Genomic DNA, 20,962 nt, shown 5'->3' on the forward strand with positions numbered 1-20,962 from the left:
GGACCCTGAAACTCCAGGTTCTGACAGTGGGCAAGATGGGATTTGGGCAGGTTGACTCACACCTAGAGCCAGAAAGAGAGTGAGTGTAATCTGTGGCCAATGTCAGCTGATGCCTTGTGGGGGCCATGAGGAGCCAATAGTCAAGGTATGGGAAGACCTGAAAACCTTGCAGTCAGAGATGAGCTGCTACCACTGCCATGCATTTGGGGGGGCGGGGTTGTGGCGAGTCCAAAGAGCAGGGCTCTGAACTGAATAACTGCCTCCAGGAGAAAGTGCAGATACCTCCTGGAGCGTCTGTCAATCTTGGTGTGATGGTACACATCCTTGAGATCCACACTGAGCACATCTAATCGTCCTTGCTCAAAAGAGGCAGAATATACTGAACAGTGACCATCCAGAACTTCGACTTCTTGACAAATTTAGCACACAGATCCAGAATGGGATGTAGTTCCCCAGTTTTCTTGGGCACCAAAAAGAAGCAAAAGTAAGTTGCGGACTTTCGTTCTGTTGGGACCTCCTGGATGGCTCTTTTTTGAAGGTGGTCTTGAACCTCAAGAAGGGCCAACTCCATCTGGCAGGGTGGAACATCCAGGAGAGAAGTTGGAGCTGGAGGGGGCAGAAAAAAGGCAATGAAATAACCCCTTGGAAACAATGTTCAACACCCACTGATCTGAAGTAATACTTGTCCAGACTAGTGGGTGGAGAGAGGGACCACCCCTGACTGCCTCCAGGGCAGGACAGCTGGGCAGCGCTTCAGGAGTGCTCAGGGGGCTTCTCCCAGAAGGGTTCCCAGGAGACCCGATTCTGTGGACACCCCCTTCCCCGGCTGGAGGAAAAGGATTCCTGTGGAGCATCCTGGAAGGAAGACAGACCTGCGGAACCATAGTTTTTTTTACTATACCTCTAATTTTTGGAAAAGGATCTTTGAAGAGTAGAGAACTTGATCTCGACCTCAGACAGTGTCTTTTCCTCCTGCTTGCTACAGATTAAAGTTTCTTTGATAGAAGGGACAAACAGAGTTGACCCGTTGAAAGGGGTAAAAGTGAATAATGCCTTGAAAGGTTCCAAAAACCCACAAAGTCGAAGCCAGGCATGATGCCCAATGGCAATACCAGTGCCTACCGCTTGAGAGGTGGCATCTACCCCATTAGAGCTCAACCTCATCAGGAACTAGCTAGGGAAGTCAGAGTAGAGAGCTTCAGAGAAACCAATCTGAGACTCTTTAGAGGCAGCAACTCAGATAGGGAAATGGAGAGGTCAGACACCAAGTTTCTTTGCAGCGAGGTAGTGTGCCATCTAGTTGGTTGCTCTCAGTCTTAATGTAGCGGAAGCAAACACAAGCTACCCAAAATGGTCAATCGCTGAGACTCCCCATTTGGGGGCTAGACCATGGAGCTCTGTTTGGTAAGCTCCTTTTTTGTAGCGGCAGCTACTACAATAGCATCAGAGGGAATGCCCTTGCTCCAAAAAAGCCTCATCTTTGGGGGGACTTGAGAACTTATCAGCTTTCTTAGGAACTGGTTCCAGTGTGTCTGGCTTCTACGGCCTGTCAGATACGAGTTGGATGAGTTCATCGGCAAGGGGAGACACCCAGGTAGAAGATGGGCCCATCCCAAAGGCCTTCAAAAACATAGATTTCTCTGAAGGCGGGGTGGGGGAAGACCAACTGCCTCTTTGCTTAAGGATCTTGAGGATCTCTCCAAAGGCACCTCCTCAGACAGAAGTCTGGGGGACCAGTCTCCTTCCTCGAAATCTGTGCTTTCGGTGAAGGACTCTAGGGGAGTCCAAGCACCTCCTCTTACACGTAATCTTCAGAGAGAGTTCCTCCACAGTGGGCTCTGGGGAGGACTTGGAAGAGGTAGGGACCCCGAGGGGGGTTAATGCCCATCTGGAGGCACTCACCAAAGTGCTGACCCTGGAAGGATGTTGAGGTCTTGCCACCTAACGCCGTGCAAGGCTGGGAAGGAACTAGAGCTGAAGGAGAGGCAGCTGCCAGCTGGAGACGGTCCTCTCTATTGCCCAGAAGGCTGACAGGGTGGACAAAGCCCCCCCCACCAGCTGCTGACTGGGAATGAAGGGATGATCCCGATGCAGCACTGACATCTCCAGACAATATTAGTCATGAGCTATCCAGCGCAGAGGGCCCAGAGGGAGGGAATGGAACTCAGCCAGCCAGAGACCCTAACAGTGTGGGAAAGTAAGAAATGCCCATTATCAGCCTCTCACTGGGAATGCCCTGATCATGAAGGTCCAAACCCAGATGGGTAGGCCGAGAAGACAAGTCCCGTAGATGGACTGGATCCCCTAGGTAAGTGAGCAAGGGATGGCAATAAGCCCAACTTGATTTGGGCCTTGAGAAAGCTCATAGTCATCCTATCCATGTCTGAGGGGAGCAGACTCCTAGTGATCAGGAAGAGACTGAGGAATTGCTCAACATAGTGGAGGATCTGCGGTCTCGAGAGGGACACCTAACTTGATAACCACTGATCCAATGTTCTAGGTCTGGAGGGGAGCTCTCAACAATCTGATCCAACAAAACCGGTTCTGAGGTTCTATTTGGATCCAAGGAAATAGATGATGTCACGGACGGATCCGACAGGTGGTCTAGGTTGGGTTGGATCCGAGGTCGCTGATCTGACAAAAGGAGCCCGGGCTCTCAGAACAAAAGAGCCCGGATCCGAAAACAAGAAGGCTGGACTCTGATTCAGGGAACTATGATCAGAGCGCTTTGGCTGAAGTCTTGAAAGGAGAACCAGAAACCAAAGGACCCCCCCTTTGGCAAGCCCTTTGAGCAGGAGCTTGCTCCTGGAGAGCCCTGGGGTTGAATCCGGCACAAATGTTGCATTCAACCTCCAGATGTGGCTCACCTAGACAATACGCACACTCCTCATGCGTGTCGGAATGGGGCATTTTCAGATTGCATGACGAGCACCTTTTAAACCCAGTGGGCTTTCCTGACATCGCACACAGATGCACACAAAACACCCACCACGTGCAAACTGGACAGCAAAAGGGGCATAGGGAACAAGGTAGAAAAGATAAAAAGGCTAATAAAGAAAACTACCCAAGGGACCTGGGAAGCAGACTAAAAAGATAGTTTAAAACACTACCCGGAGCGGAGTAAACTAACTGGAAGAGAGAGCGAGGACGATAGGTTAGACAGGAGAGGAAAAACACCGGGGGGGGGGTTCTTATCTGAAATTGAAGAGCTGTGGGTAGCAAGGGATCTTGGGAAGGAGAGGAGCTTCAGCTCAGGCGAGGTCCTCTTAGTTGCCGGCTCGGATTAATCGGCGGATTGTAGACCCATCCATGATCAATAATGACACAGATGAAATCAATCATGAGAGTAAACTAGAAGAATTGAGAGCATGATGGAAATGAAGCAGTCAGGATTTGGGAGATGGAGATGAACAGGCATAAAACGAGTAATTTAAGTGTAATGGGGATACTAATTATAAATAGGTGCTTTTCCCCCCTTTTTCTCTCTATATCCTTGTTCAGTTTTAAGAAATGTAGGCACTGCAATGTAAAAGTAAAAAAAGATAAATGTGGTTAAAATAGCATGACAAAATAATTCTCATTGTTGCATAGAGGAATGACTGGATTAAGGCCCTTAGCTTCATCTAGAAACAAGTTAAGAGAAAGCAAGTCAATGAAAAAATACTGGATATTACAAGGCTTTTTTCTAGTAAATAAATGTATGCATCAATTTTGCATGTGGTTCTGATGTCTCTAGGAGACGATATGATAGAGAGAAATGGCTAGATGTTTTCTGAAAGCATTCAAGTGTTTTCCCATCTGAGAGAGCTATAAAGATAAGAGAAAACCAAACAGTACTTAGAAGCACAGGCTGCACTGCACCATGTATCTTAGCATGGATAACCTTTCTTTTAGGTTAACTCAAGTCTCAGGGTGTGGCTGTCAGTTGGGAACATTTGTTTCTATTAGGAGGGTAAAACTTCAATATTTTAAGATGCACATGGTTTTGTGTGTTAATAGATTTTAGTGGGGTATTGGAGATGTTTTTTGTTTGACTGCTTTCGATAAAGTTTTGTACTGAAAGAGACTCAGATATGGCAAGAAATTAGAAGTTATGTACTCACCATAACGTTCTATCTGAGTAGGTGACTTCATTTGGATGCAACCTGTGGGTTTCGGATCCGACCTCGGATCCGAGCCAGCATTTCAAAAGCTTAGGATCCGAGCTCCTAGCTCCTCCCTCTACCCATAATCCCCTGCCAAGCCCCAACTGACCTCAGATTGAGTTTGCCTATATAATACTAGAATAAAAAGTATCTAAATAGATGAATAAACTCTTATTGTATAAAGGTCATGGGGATGGAGGGGGGGATGGTTGCATCCAAATGAAGTCACCTACTCAGATGGAACGTTATGGTGAGTACATAACTTCTAAATCTGAAGTAGGCAGACTTCATTTGTCTGCAACCTGTGGGACAGAGTCCCCAGCTACCTAAATCTTGGGCGGCCATCATGGAAGGATGTTCCGGAGCACCGCTGAGCCAAAGGATGCTCTCCCTCTGGAAACAACATCCACCTTATAATGAGAAATGAAGGTATGAGACGAGGCCCAAGTGGCTGCCGCGCAGATATCATCCAATGGCACTCAGGACTTAAACGCGGCTGAAGTGGAAACTGCCCTAGTAGAGTGAGCAGTAACCCTCTGAGGAGCAGGCCTACCTGAAGTGTCATAAGCCTGCAGAATACAATTAGCAATCCATCTCGACAGTGTGACTTTGGAAACTGCTTTGCCCATAGCAAATTTAGCAAAGGAGACGAACAGTTGATCTGATTTGTCTATGACCAGCCATTCTGTGAATGTAAAAGCGCAAATGTCTATGAACATCTAAAGAATGCAGCTTATATTCTCCTTTGTTTTTATAGTTGGGGAAAAACACAGGTAAGTTGATTGACTGATTAATATTAATATTAGATTCCGAAGAAACTTTTGGAAGAAAAGATGGATTGGTCCTGAGGCACACCCTATCGGGAAAAAAGGAGCGGTAAGGCGGTTTGACGCATAGAGCCTGAAGTTCCGACACTCTTCTGGCTGATGTGATGGCTACCAAGAAAGCAGTCTTCCAGGAAAGGTACTTTAGATCTGCAGAAGCTGCAGGCTCAAAGGGGGGAGCAGTAAGGGCCTGTAGAACTAAGGATAGGTCCCAAGGTGGTATAGCTTCTTTGACCGGTGGCCTCAACAGAAAAACTCCTTTAAGAAAAGTCTTGCAAAGTTTTGCAGTCATGAGGGGAGCTGACTCATGACCCACATGATAATGGGAAATCGCTGCCATTTGTACCTTTACCGTGGAAGAACTAGCCCCTTGATGAAAGAGGTCTGTTAAGAAGTCCAGTACCGCAGACATAGGTGCCGAAAAAGGATCAACATTTTTCTGGACCGCCCAAATAGAAAACCTTTTCCATTTGCTCCGATAAACCTTCCTAGTGGAAGGTTTATGAGCCGCCACTAAAATGGCCTTGACAGGTGACGAGATACCGGGAGTCCTAATCAAGGATGGAACTGGAGCAGCCAGGCTGCCAATTTCAGGGTGTGTAGATTCGGGACTGGGAGTCCTAGAGGATGGGAAATGAGATCCGGGATCGGATCCAGAATCCAGGGCGGATTCACTTTGTGAGACCATACATAAGGGAACCAGGGCTGACAAGGCCAGAATGGGGCAATGAGAATCATTCTGCTCCCCAAACTGTTGGCTTTCTGCAAGAGCCTCTGCATCAGAGGTAGTGGAAGATAGGCATAAAGGAGACCGGGAGGCCAAGCATGCACCAGAGCATCTCTCGGGGATTCCCCAGGTGGGGGAAGTAGAGCGAAGAAACTGTCGCATTTGGCGTTTGAGTGAGAAGCAAAAAGATCGCAACAGGGTTGCCCCCAGACGGCAAAAATCTTCTTCGCTACCAGAGGATTGAGAGACCATTCATGCGGGGAAAGAATGGTGCGACTGAGCTTGTCCGCAAGGATGTTGGATTTTCCCGGAATGTGCGTTGCTACAAGAAAGCGTTTGGTGGAAATTGCCCATTCCCAGACTCTCATGGTCTCTCGACAAAGGGGATAGGACCTGGTTCCCCCCTGCTTGTTGATGTACCAGACTACAGACATGTTGTCTGTCTGGATCGCAATAGTCCCCGTAGGAAGAAGGCTGTGAAGTGCTTGCAACGCTAGGAGCACCGCCCTCATCTCCAGGACATTTATATGCAACGAGGTCTCTGAACTGTTCCACGTGCCTTGGACAATCTTGCCCGCAGAATACCCCCCCCCACCCGAGAAGCGTCCATAGTCACCGTGGCTCGGGGGAATGTTGCACAAAAGGGTCTCCCTGCTAGAGGCTCCGGAGACTGGAGCCACCAAAACAGGGAGTCCTTGCTGACCGCTATCGGGCTGTTGAGAGAGGAGTACAGCAGGGACCACTGGACCTGTAGGGTCCATTGAAGAACCCGCATGTGTAAGCGAGCATGAAGAAGTGGAATAGCTGCTGCCATTGAACCCAGGGCCCTCAGGACCGAAGCCGCCGTCGGAAACGGTTGCAGGACTGCTGTGATATGACACCTCAGGTTGGACAGCCTGTCTGGGGTGAGGAAGGCCCGCATTGATCTTGTGTCCAACCTTCCTCCTATGAAATCTATAAGTTGTGTGGGGTGCAGTAAAGATTTTTCCCAGTTTATGGTGATGCCCAGCCTTGGGGCTATAAGAAGGAAATAGTCCCTGGCTGAGCACAGTAGATGCCTTGATGATGCAGTCAGGAGCCAGTCGTCCAGGTACGGAAAGACCTGTAATCTCTTGAGTCTCAGGTGGGCTGCTACTACTGCTAGTACCTTGAACACCCTTGGGGGCAGAGGTGAGACCGAAGGGAAGGACCCTGAACTGGTAGTGGCTGGCTCCCAGCCGGAAGCGAAGGAACCTCCTGGACCGTCTGTCCATCCGAATGTGGTAGTACGCGTCCTTGAGGTCGATAGAGCACATCCAATCGTTCTTCCGCAAAAGGGGGAGTATAGATTGTAGGGTGACCATCCGGAACTTTTGCTTGGTTACAGACAGGTTCAGCAGGGAAAGGTCTAAGATCGGTCTTAAGTCCTCCGTTTTCTTTGGCACCAAGAAGAACCTGGAGTAAAACCCTGATCCGGTCTGATCTCGGGGGACGCGCTGGATGGCTCTTTTTTCTAGCAGCTGCTCGATTTCGACAGCTGCTGCCTCTTGGTCGGGTGGTACATCGGGAGGCTGCGGGATCTGGGGATTTTGCTCAGGGGAATGGCATAACCTCTGGATATCACACGAAGCACCCAACGGTCTGATGTGATTGACTCCCAAGAAGTCAGGTGCCTCGAAAAACGCCCCCCCGACTGCCTCCAGAGACGGACAGCCGGGCAACCCTTCAGGGCTGTTGCGTGGGTCTGTCAGAGAAAGGTTCTCTGGACCCAAAGTTCCTAGGAGCCCCTCTGCCTCTAGGACGGCGACCTCCCTGTCCTCCTCTGCCACGGAAGGACTGGTTATCCGGAGCAAGTTGGGACTGCTGCGACTTCCGGAACCATATCTTCTTCTGTCCCTTTTGGTTCTTCGAGAAGGACCTCTGGGGAGCTGAGAAGCGGACTCCGACGGCAGACAGCGTCTTCCCGTCCTCCTCGCTCTGGACTAACGTTTCGCGAACAGTTTTGCCAAACAAGGCAGAACCATCAAAGGGGGCATTCACGAAGGTCGCTTTGAAGGGCTCTGCGAAATCACAGTGGCGGAGCCAGGCCTGACGCCTCATGACTAGGCCCGCTCCGCTAGCTCTAGCGGCTCCCTCGGTAGAGTGAGAAAGTAGCCGCATAGAAGTATTGGAAACTGCTCTAAGAGTGGCCATACGGGTGGAGTACACTTGTTTGTCCTCACCAGACATGGACTCTGGGTGGGGATGCAGCGTACTCTTTAATCAGGTCCCGCTGCATCCTGATGACATGTGCCATGTAGTTCAGCGCTCTCAAAGAGAAGGTTGCTGAACTAAAAACTCGCTTCCCGATGCGATCCATCTAGCGGGACTCTTTGCCGGGAGGATGCATAGAGGGACTCTCCTGGGCTAACTCCCTATTCGTGGCTGCAGCCATCATCATGGCATCTACCGGGGGGCCCTTGCTCCAGTGAGTGCGGTCCGCCGGGGGGCTCAGGATACGGTCCGGACGTTTGGGTATAGGCTCAACGGTGTCCGGATCCTTCCATGCTCTGGTGGATATAAGGTCCACCAGAGGATCGGTAGGAGGGGAAACCCAAGAGGTAGATGGACCCGCCTCGAATGCCTCCAAGAACACAGACTCGTCTGAGGAGGCCTTGGGGGCAGACCACCCCCCGATCCTTAACATCACCATAATGTCTCCAAAGGAGACGTCTTCCGGGGGTGATCTTGGGGAGCCCTCCCCTTCATCCAAGTCTGTGTCTTCGGTAATGGACTCTGGGGAGTCCATGTGCCTCCTTTTGCACTTACGCTTCTGAGGCACTTCCTTGGGGGGACTGTCCGAGGAGTCCTCTTCAGCAGCTAGATGTTCCAAGGGAACTACTTGGGACATCGAGGCGGGTTGTCCCTGGGACCGGCTGATGGGAACCTGGCCCAGCTGCAAGGGAGTGCGGGGTGGAGCCGTGGCAGGGACCGGGGGTCCGGTAGTCCTCAACAGCGCCCTTTCCACTACGTCGAAGGCCGAGGGGGAGCCAGCTTCTCTAAGCCCCGAGAGCCGACCCCCACTCGGATCTGACGCACGGACCGGAGTCGGAGCCAAAACCGTCGGATCCGAGAGACCGGTGCGCTCCGACAGACAGAGTCGAAGACACACCAGCTCCCTTAGATCCGAGGCTCGGCCCTCGGCTCCGAGAGGTCGGGTCCGAAGTACCCGAAGCACTCAAGGGATGGGTCGGATCCGAGGTGCGCCGACCCACCCCTGGATCCAACTCTGCCCGGCACAGACAGCTCCGAACCCAGGGTGTGGGTCGGAGAAGGAGCCAAGGGGGGGGGGGGAAGGGGTCGAAGCCCCTCCCGGATGGGGGGGGGCTAAGAGCATTCCCATTTGCATCTGGGCCTGGATGAAACGCCTCATCATCCGGTCCATGTCTGCTTCGCTCATTGAAAAGGTGGATCTAGATGAGGCCACCGAAGCGGACCTAGAGAGCCGCCTCGGGGACCTCACTGAAGGGCTAGCCTCCTCCTCCTCGGGCCCAGAAGAGAACAGAGGGGAGTGGAGCAGAGGAGGAAGAGATCTAGAAGACACAGGGGTCTCGGCTCTCTGTTTGTGGTGCCTCTCCTTGTGTCTCTCCTCTTTCTCCCTTGTAGTCTCCCTCTCCTCCGGCTTTTTGGTGGGAGGTTGAGTCCCTGCCGGGGGAGGGGAGACCGCAGCACCCACGGAAGGCTGCTGGCTAGTAGGGGCAGAGGCCGGAGCCGCATCTGGAGGGAGAAGTCCCGCCAGAACAAGCTTCAACCTCCGCTCCCTTAAAGCTCGGGGGGTTGAACCCTGCACATATGGTACAACCAGATGACAGGTGTTCAACCCCCAAGCATTTAATGCACCGAGTGTGGCCATCTGCTGGGGACAGCTTGTGGCCACACTGCACATTTAGAAAACACTGCCTTACGGGCTTCTGACATCCTAAGCCCTAACAGGCCTAACACACACAGTACGAACAAACACACAAACTACGCAAAACCCGTGAAAAAAAATTAACAAGGTAAAGAGAGGAAAGCCTAACACATACACTCTAATTAACTAAATGTTAAAAGTTTAAAGTTTTTAAAATTTTTCAGTCAAAAACTCTTATCTTAACCAGGAGCTCGAGGAGTCCGTTGCAACTTGAAACGCGGCAAACAAAATCTGAGGTCAGTTAGGGCTTGGCAGGGGATTATGGGTAGAGGGAGGAGCTAGGAGCTCGGATCCTAAGCTTCTGAAATGCCGGCTCGGATCCGAGGTCGGATCCGAAACCCACAGGTTGCAGACAAATGAAGTCTGCCTACTTCAGATCTCTTAGTTATGTACTTACCATAACGATAGATGTATGTGATCCATCTCGCCTACATTCAATACTGATCGGCTCCGACTCGGCCGTTCTGACTAGCACGAAGTCTCTCATTGGCTGGGCCAACCCTATATCCCAGGATGCACCACACCCAGACCCCCAGATCTAGTTTGCCCCCAACATGTTCTTGCACCCACAGAACACACAAGAGACAAGTGTAAGAGGAGAGAAAAAATAATATCCTCATGGGAATCAAACAATACTTGTCTCCTCCAAATCCAACAGGAAGGGGGAAGGAAGGCGGGTACGCAAGAATGTAGGCGAGATGGATCACATACATCTATCGTTATGGTAAGTACATAACTAAGATGTAGTGTGATCCTATCTCGCCTACATTCAATACTGATTGGACAGCGTCCCTAGCACCTAAATCCTGGGAGGCTCACTGGAAAACACTCCTGAGCACTGTGGAACCAAAGGAAGCACGACCTCTAGATGTCATGTCCAATTTATAATGAGAAATACAGGTATATGGAGAAGTCCAAGTAGCCGCTGCACAAATCTCATCCACGGAGAGCCTAGCGTGAAAGGCCACTGAAGTTGCCATAGCCCTGGTAGAATGCGCCTTCACTGGAAAGGGAAGATTCCTACCCTTCACTGCATAAATGAATGAGATGCAATCCCTAATCCACCTAGCGATAGTCGCCTTGGTTACAGATCTGCCAATTCTGTTGTCCGAAAAGGACACAAACAACTGGTCTGATTTTCTCTCCTGTTGTGTCCTATTCAAATAAAACCTCATTTGTTTATGTACATCCAACTGGTGAAATATGTATTCTGCTTTGTTAGAGAATTGTGGAAAAAAAGACTGGTAGCTCAATAGCCTGTTGGAGACAAAATGCAGAAGATACCTTAGGGAGAAAGGAAGGATTTAGTCTTAGAGATAACTCTGTCGTCGTGAAAAATCAAATAAGGAGGTTTGACAGAAAGGGCTTGAAGCTCCGATACCCTTCTAGCTGAAGTAATGGCTACCAAAAATGCAGTCTTCCATGATAAGAATTTTAATTCACAAGTGGCTGCAGGTTCGAAGGGAGGAGACGTCAAAGCTCCGAGCACCATATTTAAGTCCCATGGCAGAACGAGTTGCGAAATCAGGGGGCGAATTAACCAGGCTCCTTTTAGAAAAGCTTTACACAGTTTATGACCTATGAGGGAAGGCTCATGAGCTACGTGATAATTAGGGATCGCTGAAAATTGGACCTTTATAGTAGAGACAGCGGAACCCTGTCTAAAAAGTGTCTCCAAGAAATCCAACACCGCTGACGGGGGCTGTGAGGGGATTAAGGTCACGCTGCTCAACCCAAATAGCAAACCTCTTCCATTTATTAGAGTAAATCTTTCTAGTAGACTACTTATGAGAGGAGGATAGAATCTGTAGTACCTCTGGGGTAAGGTTATGCTGTCTGACTAAGGAAGGAAATGGAGTAGCCAAGCAGCGAGTCTGAGAGTTCGGAGGGATGGATGAGGCTGTCCCGACTGATGAGTCAATAGGTGTGGAGCTGGGTCCAGGATCCAAGGCCCATCCACCGCATATTTCCGAAGGAAGAACCAAACTTGACGGGGCCAGAGTGGTGCTATCAAAATCATGCTGCTTCCCATGTAGATTGCCTTCTGAATCACTCTTGGCAAGAGAGGGACCGGAGGGAAGGCGTAGAGCAGACCGGAGGGCCATTCGTGGACTACAGCATCCCTGGGCGGCTCCCCTTGAGGATGGATTAGAGTGAAATAATTTCTGCACTTCGCATTGAGGGGACTGGCAAAGAGGTCGCAGCAGGGAAGACCCCACCTGGAGAACATCTGAGCCGCCACTCGATCGTTCAGGGACCACTCGTGAGGCATCAGAATGGCTCTGCTCAGCCTGTCTGCAATCACGCTGGACTTCCCCGGAATGTGCGTTGCCACTAGAAAGCGCTGGGAAGCGATAACCCAGTTTCACACTCTCATGGCTTTCCTGCAAAGGGGATAGGACTTGGTTCCCCCCTGTTTGTTCAGATACCAGACAACCGACATATTGTCGGAAAGAATTGCAATAGTTCCCTGGGGAAGAAAGCTGTGGAGTGCCTGCAATGCTAGAAGCACTGCTCTCATCTCCAGAACATTGATATGCAAGTGAGTCTCATGATCTTGCCACTTACCTTGAACAGTCCCTGCCCAGGTAATGTCCCCCCCACCCCCCATCTGGGAGGCATCCGTGGTTACTGTGGCGAAGGGGGGGATGAACAATCTTCCTTGATTCAGATTGGAGAGTAGAAGCCACCAACGAAGATCTTGTCTGCATCTCTCCGCAATGCAAATCGGATGGGACAAGGGCAGATCCTGATATGATCACTGGGCTGAAAGGAGCCACTGAAGTAGTCGCATGTGCAATCTGGCAAGAGGGACTAGAAGGATGGTAGCCGCCATTGTTCCCAGCAACTGCAGAACTGTTCTGGCTTGAGGTTTTCTGCGGGGCAATAAGGCCATAACTTGAGCCTGTAACACCTTTATTCTGTCTAAGGGTAGGAATGCTCGCATCTCTACAGAGTCTAGCTCTGTGCCGATAAAGGCAACATGCTGTGATGGCAGCAATACAGATTTTGCCCAGTTGAAGGTAATTCCTAACAGACGTCCCCATTTGAAGGTGGTTCTGATGGCTTGAAGTAGATGCCTGGTGGGGGCGGTGAGGAGCCAGTCTAGATAAGGAAACACCTGGAATCCTAGATGTCTCAGGTGAGCCATCACCACTGGCAAACATTTGGTAAACACCCTGGGGGCTGTGGTGAGACCAAAGGGCAGGGCCCGGAACTGAAAATGACTGGCTCCCAGCCGGAAGTGTAAATGATGCCTGGAGGCCTTGTTTATCTTGATGTGATAATAGGCGTCCTTGAGATCTATAGAGCACATCCATACTCCCTTTCTCCAGCTCCAGCAAGGGGAGAATGGATTGTAAAGTGACCATTCGGAACTTGGAGTTTTTCACAAAGCGGTTTAAACGGCTGAGATCCAGAATGGGTCTCAAGTCCCCTGTTTTTTTCAGCAACAAAAATAATCTTGAGTAAGTTCCTGATCCGATCTTGTCTGCGGGGACTGATTGGATGGCTCCTTTTCTTATCAGCTTTGAGATTTCTAGTGCTGCTTGATCCCGTTGACTGGGTGGAACGTCTGGAATTCTTTTTGACGGTGGAGGAGAATGGATGAAGGGAATGGTATAACCTCCGGCGATGATTCGAAGCACCCATCGATCCTGAGTGATGGACTCCCAGGCCTGAAGGTGCTCCAAAAAACGACGCCCGACTGGCTCCGGAGACTCAGTCGGGTAATCCCTCAGGGATGCTGGAAGGAGGAGCCACGAAAGGATTCACGGTTTCCTTTATTGCGGGGGCCTCCGCCGCCTCTGGGGCGACTTCTTCCGGAGTAATTCCCCCCTCCTCTGCCTCTGGAGGGGGATTCACTCTGATGGGTGGGGGAAGACTTTCTGAACCACATTTTTCCTCCCCTCTGAGCCTTGGGATAAGGTCTAGTGGGGAGAGAAAAACGGGCCCCAACGGCAGACAAAGTCTTACCCTCCTGCTCACATTTCGTAAGGGTGTCTTTCACTTTGGGTCCAAAAAGGGAGGACCCGTCAAAAGGGGCGTCCGTGAAAGAAGACTTGAAAGCCTCTGCAAAATGACACAAGCGCATCCAAGCTTGCCTCCTGAGGGCTACGCCTGAACTTGCTGCTCTACCCGCCCCCTCGGCTGCATAAGATACGAGCCTCATGGACGAGTTGACAATGGAAGAAAGGGTAGACAGCTGGGCGTTAACAGGCTGGGTCAACGCCTCAGGCACGTTACCCGCCAGGATATCTCCCAACTCTTTAATGAGATCCCTTTGGAGCCGCATAAAATGACACAATTCAGCGACCGCAAAGTAAAGGTCACTGAAGACAGGGTATGCTTCCCATACCTATCCATGCTCCTAGACTCCTTATTAGGAGGATGGATGGAAGTAGAAGCCTCTGCCACGTCCTGCTGAGTGGCAGACGCCACCCACCATAGCATCTACGGGTACTCCCTTGGTCAAAAATTATTTTCCAGGAGGCGCAGATAAGAACTTAGTGGGGCGGCTAGAAACTGGCTCCACAGAGTCAGGGTGTTCCCACACCCTTCAACAAATAAGATCCAACAATTCATCGAAGGGTGGAGACACCCAAGAGGCGGAAGGCTGGGCTCTGAAGGCCTTGAGGAAGACAGACTCCTCCTCAGAAGGGTTTTTGGATGGCCAGTCGCCCTGCTGTCTCAAGATCTCCAGGATGTCGGAGAATGAGACATCATCAGAGGATGACTTGGGGGACCCTTCTGCATCATCGAGGTCGGTGTCTGAGGTGACAGACTCATCTGGGGAGTCTAGGTGCTTCCTCTTACACAGCTTTTTTCTGGGAGGCTCTTCAGGCACGGACTCTGAAGGGCCTTCAGAAAGCAGGGGACCACACATGGAGGTATCCTCAGGCCTTGGAGCCCCGCTGTCCAGAGATAGATGGTCGCCAGAAACTCTAGTCGTAGTGTCCAGGGAGGGAGAAGCCGATTCGGGTGAAGTCACCAAGGACTTGGCCAGCGCGCTCCTCATAGCCTCGAAGGCGGGTCCCCCCAAATCTGAGGAAGGGCCCGTCTCCGAAGCTATGACCGGAGTCAGGGTTCCCCTAGCCGAAGCACCAAGGGGAAGACTCGGAACCGAAGTCAGTGGTCCCGATGTAATCACCCTCTGGCCCGACTGAGGACCCCCGAGTACCGAAACCTACAGAAGGAATAGAGAAGGTTGGAGCCAAGGCCAGAACCGAAAGACTGGTGGGGGGTCTCGGAACCGACCCAAGTTCTTCACTCTACTCAGCAATCTCCGACTCCAACACCAAGGATGTCGGAGGAGGAAGAAATGGAACAGATACAATGGTGGGCTCCGGAGCCAACTGGGCTGGAGCCGAAAATAATTTAGATAACACTGGCGACTGTAAGAGTCTCTGGACCACCCTATCTACGTCCGAATCAGATAACCTGGAGGAGACAGAAGGGAGTCGAGAAACCTTTCCCATCGGATCAGAGACACGACTAGGAGAAGAGCTCCGAATCGGCTCCAAGATGATCGGAGCCGAAGTAGGCTCTGGAAGCACAGAGACCTCCTTCGGCGCTGAAAGCTGTGGAACCAAAGAAGCTGGCTCCGAAAAGGAAGGTATTAACTGCAGCTCCGAAACCAAAGGAACCGAGCCAGTGGACCCTGCTGTAGACCTGGAATCCTGCGGCTCCGAGACCAATGGAGCAGAGGAAGGAGACCGCTTTAGACCCCATAGCCAACGGCTCTGAGACCAGTGGAGCCGAGGAAGGGGACATCGACCTGGATCTTTTCTCCGGCGGTTCTGAAGAGGACGGAGCCGGGGACTTCTTTTTAGACTTAGCCCTGGACTTTTCAGAGGGAGAAGAAACAGCTTCCTCAAAGGAGGGTTTAATTAAACCCTTCAGGACAAGTTTATTTTTTCTCTCCTGCAAGACTCTCGAAGAGAAAGCATGACAGACACTGCAAGATTCTTGCAAGTGTTTGGCGCCAAGGCAGTGTACGCAAGTCGCGTGACCGTCTGTCAAAGACATCTTATAGCTACACCTTGCACATTTTTTAAAACCGGATGGCTTATGTTCTTTATCTTTGGAAGACATGATACACCACACAAGTCAAACACTAGGGGGGGGGCTCTAAGTTAAACACCGAGACACAAGATAGTGCAAAGGCCCACTAACTAAAATGGGCCTAGCCCGCCAAACAGAAGGATCACCACACAACAACAAAACAATCCCACACAAACGTCAATTACCACAACGTAGGTATGAAAATAGCTTTTCAATATAAATTCTCCTACAGAAAACTGCTAAGAGATATGAAAAATTCACAAAGAGGGTACTTAGCCACAGCCAAGTTGAGACCACGTCGATACTTTCAAGAGCGGCAAACGAGATCTGGGCGTCTGGGTGTGGTGCATCCTGGGATATAGGGTTGGCCCAGCCAATGAGAGACTTCGTGCTAGTCAGAACGGTCGAGTCAGAGCAGATTCTCGGCTCCGAGCCCATCAGTATTGAATGTAGGCGAGATAGGATCACACTACATCAATTGTATAAAAGATCAACCTGCCAATGCATGTAACACAAAAGCTGGAACTAGATATTTAACAAAAAAGCTGTTATGCATAAAGGGTGAGAATAATTTAAGACAATGATGCTTTCTGCAATGTCTTTAAAATGTCAATGCACTCATATTAAAATGCAGAGTGCAAATAGCTGTTACAAGGAGATACCCTTGGAAAGAACTGAACATGTGAATTTGAGAGATTTTCAGGGTGTTTATTTAGCAGAATACATGGGGCAAAGTAAAACAGGAGTACCTATTAATTGCAAGAGGTGCTCCAATAGTTAGAGGATAAAAAATAATGGTAGATTTGTACTAAGGAGCTACTGACAATGTAGGAAGATTACACTGGCATGTAATTATACTCCACCTAAAATGGTATTTCTGTGGAAGTCTGGAAGCTAGGAGAGGAAAAATGATAAAGATCTGGAAGGTTTTGTTTAACAGTATATTTTAAGAGAAGTACCAATATCCTGGAAGAAAGCAGTGGTAGCTGTAATACCTAAAGAGAGTAAAGATCCAGCTTCATACAGACCCATTTCAATACTAAACCATGATTATAAAGTGTTCATGTCTATAATGGCAAAGGTAATGCCAAATTTCATAGATCTGGATCAAGGTTTCCTGGAGGGAAGGCAAACATTTGACATTAACACAACATTGATCCAGATGGAAGCAGAATGTAAGAAAATATCATTGTTGGTGGGTCGATGTAAAGAAAGCATTTGACAGAGTAAGCTGGGACTTTATGAGCAGGGCAAAGGAAGCATTTGCATTTCCTGAAAAAATAAGGTTGATTAGGAAGATACGAGGGATTGGAGGTGAAAATAAAAGTGTGTGGGGTCCTCTGAATTTCTGCTTGAGCAGAGGAACCAGGCAGGGGTGTCTTCTTTCCCTTTATTTGCATTGTATTTAGACTCACTGGTAAAGAAAATAAGGGACTCAAATTCAAGGATACAATTGGTATGGTAGTCGAGAAAAGCTGGCTCTATTTGCAATTTTATACCTGAAAAAAAAAATAAACAAAGACATAATGTTGTGAACAAGTTGAGACAGTTTCAAATCTTTTTGGGATACAAAATTAATGAAGCTAAAACAAAGGAAATAGTGGTAAAGTATGTACCCACACATGAATTGGTTCAGCAATATCCATATTTATGGGAACATGATAAAATGACGTATTTAGGAGTATGGATTAAAAATGATTCTGGTGTGGCAGCCAAGGATATGTGGGAAGAGACTAAACAAAAGATACAAAAACTGAGAAAATGGAAGATTTGTTGTATGGATATGAATAGTAAGATATAAGCAGTAAAAATGTTTTAGTCTCATTAATCTTATACACAGGTCAGGCATATTTTTTTTATCAATCAGAGGAGAAAATGTGGAGAGCAATTTAAGAGCTGAAGGACATCATCTGGAAGGGGAAGACTGCAAGAGTCAAGTGGGATAAGATGATTCTTCCAGCAGAACAGGGCAGACTAGGATTACCCGATTTGAAGGGGTATTTCAGAGCTACATAGTTAAGGCTCCTATACATAAGCACAAGCAGAAACGTATAATTCAAAGTGGAAAGAGATGTGGATGAAATGGGAAAGCTCAAGAAACAAGGGGAGACTGTGATTTTGCATGCAGGCCTTTAAGGAAAATAATCACATAGAATATTACCATCCATAAATTAGCAGAAATTATCCTAAGAACTAAGCCAACATGGGGATGGAGATAGGAGATTCTGCTGATAGGGATGACTGCAATTAGGGATATAGACAAGAGGGGGCTGGAATTTATTGGAGGAAACTAGCAAAGGAACTAAGGTATTGGGAGCAAATAACTAGAGGGAAATATGACAGAATGGGAAAATGCCAGCAATTTGGACTGCAGGTTAGAAATTGCCTTTTCCATCAAGGATTGATATCTGAATATAGGCAAGGAGAAAGAAAGAGTAGGGTCCTAAACGAAAGACCAGCACTGGCTTTGTTTTTAATAGAATCTAGAACAGAAGCTGCCACTACACAAAAGGAATAATTAGAGCATATACAATATTACAAGATAACCAAGAATCAATCAGAAGTCAGAAAGGATCGAGAAGAGACTAGATAAGCAGTTCACAAAGAAACTATGGGAGGATACATGTATGCCTTCCAAATATGCAACAAAATCTAGAAGATTTAGGATTTTTGCTTGGAAATGTTTATATAGATATTTTTATACTCCAAGTTGATTCCAGAAAAATTTTTCCTCAGACAGCAAATGTTGGAGGTGTGACAGGGAAGAAAGAGGTACTTGGAATATTTTCTGGAAGTGCAGTGAGTTGGCGGACTTCAAGGATTCCCTGCCAGATGCACTGCTGGAGATGCTGGGTGGGCAGATTGGTGTGACAAGGGAAATTTTTCCAAGCCATGATACAGAATTGGAATTGCCTAGACATGGTAAGGCCTGTGTGTGTCTAATTATGGTAGCTGCCAAAAAAGCAATTACTTGAAAATGGAAATCAAAAATCTAAACTAACTATATTAGAAGCAGTGAATATAGTAACAGAGATCAAAATAACTGGAACTGAGAACTTTAGAAAAGGGTAGGAGCAAACTAAATGGGTAAAAATGGGAATTGTGGGAACAATACATACAGGGGAGGAATGAGGTTTAAAAGAAGGCAGGACTTAAATGAGCTATGTAATGTTTAACTGAAAATGACTGGGTAGATTATAGGTGCTGTATAACGTATGCAACTGGGTATGTATCAGTATGGGTTGTGACAAAATGCTTGCAACTAGGGCTGAGATATAAAATGCTTGCAACTAGGATTGGGTTGGTGTGGCTTGTTTTCATTTATATAAATGTACAATTGCTTATGTCATAAGTGATTGTTTAAAAAAAGGGGCAAGAATTGAATAATGTTATGTAATGTTTAGGTTATAGGATATATAGCAATACATGTGAAATATAGGGAGTAATAGATGGAAGTAAATACTGTGGGAAGAAATAACCACAGAATTGTTATGGCTAGGCTTGTATAGGCCCTAGGGCAGATAACCAGTACCAACCTATGAACCTATAATGCATTAATACAGTTTGATTACTTTTGTATAAATGTAAGTTGCTTGTGTCACAAGTGAATTCAATAAAGGTGTAATAAAAAAAGGAAGAAAAGGGCACTAGGATATATATACAGAAATATACTTGTCTTACTTAGAAAGGCTTCCAACAGCACCTCCTGGATGAAAAGGGTAAATAAGCATAGAGAACAAAATGAGTACCAAATGAGGACTGCTTCCCAGGTCAATAGAAATGTTGATTATACACATTCATTATATAAAATACTGAGGTTGATCCTCAAGGATAGGCTGCTGGTATGTATCCCAAGCAGAAAAAAAACTCAACATAGGCTAAAACCAGAAAAGGGCCCAGTTTAGGAGGCTAAATTATGTAACACTGAAGTGCCAGAAGCAAAAGGTTTGGAGTAGCAGACCAAGCAGAAGCTTCCAGAAAGTAAAACACAATGCAATTAAAAATCGATTTGCAAGGATTCTGCTTAACAACTTCAAGTCCATCTACTCCATGGAGTAAAGCAGACATCTACTCCTTCCTAAACTCATATCCAGTTCTACTCTTGGAAAGAGCAGAAGGAGTGAGAAACTTCAGTGGCTACAAACCTGCATTCTTGAACAATGGATAAGCAAGCCTGTTGGTCACAAAAATCAAGTCCCAGAACCTCATTACAGAGCTGCTTGTCCACATACTTAACAGGAATGCATCATGAAACAAGAGACCTAGGTGTCTGACGTCTGAACAAAACCTGCAGGTTGGCTACTGGACTGAGGCTGTATATGAATTCTCTCCAACTAGATGAAGAACAAATTCCACTTAAATAGAAAAATGTTAATTTGCAAGGCTTTGCAGTTGCTTCAGTCACCTCAAACTTCTGTCTGAATGTCAGGTAGGAAAACAAGGGACCGGATCTAAAACCAGCTTCCTTACTACCAACCCCCCCCCCCCCAAAACAAACATTACTACCACAAATCAGCAACAATAGGCACTAGAATTTCTTCTCTGAAGAACTGTAGTCTCGTCATGAGAACTACAAAGATTCTCTGTCACAAGAGAGAAACGCTTCCATCAACTCTCACCTTTGCTTGCTAAATCAACAGGGAAAGACTACATTCTCCTGGGTGGTCAAGCAGACAACTGCAATGTGCTCCACTGCTGAAGACTGACCAAACAGTATTGCTGAATTCTAAGCTCAGGGAAAGGACCAAAGGAGTGACCGAGTCCACCAGTACATTCATCTCTCCCAGAAAGTGAATGGCTGTGAAGCTGATGCCTCTGCATGGCCCATTTCCAGATCAGCATTACTTCACTGCACAGGGGGTACTAATGTGTGCCATCTTACGTGGTTAGGTACCAGACCTGATTCAAGAGGGGCTCTGGCCATAGCTCCAGTTCCTCTCTAAAGCTTTCAGCTCCCCAAAATAAGTAATTGGAAGAGTTGGTGCAGTGTGTGGGACAGATCAAGCAATGGGCAAAAATATGGCATTTATGGGGTGTGTTCTGCTGAAAGAGTAGAGCTATGATAATCCTTGTGCTGGCATTAGACAAAGTTACTAAAAGGTGCAATGCTACATCATATTTGAACAGGTCCCACCAGACTTAGGTCCCACCAGACTTTAGTCATCTATCTCAAGTTGAAGCCCTGAACTGAGGCTAGGTGTAAGGCCACCCAGTGAATCATCCTCTACCTTGGCCATCATAGCCTGATGGGTCTAAAGAAGGCCTAGGCAGAACA

At 48.0% G+C, this 20,962-nt stretch overlaps 1 protein-coding gene across 1 annotated transcript in view; it reads right to left on the bottom strand.

The window, feature by feature from the left end:
• Window positions 1–20,962, bottom strand: part of LOC122814169 (kinesin-like protein KIF2C) — a 341,546-nt gene that overhangs the window by 85,664 nt on the left and 234,920 nt on the right. The gene's annotated exons all lie outside the window — the stretch shown is intronic.

Source organism: Protopterus annectens, chromosome 10.part0 (genome assembly GCF_019279795.1).
Source record: "Protopterus annectens isolate FY-2018-M chromosome 10.part0, PAN1.0, whole genome shotgun sequence".
Lineage (NCBI taxonomy): Eukaryota > Metazoa > Chordata > Ceratodontiformes > Protopteridae > Protopterus > Protopterus annectens.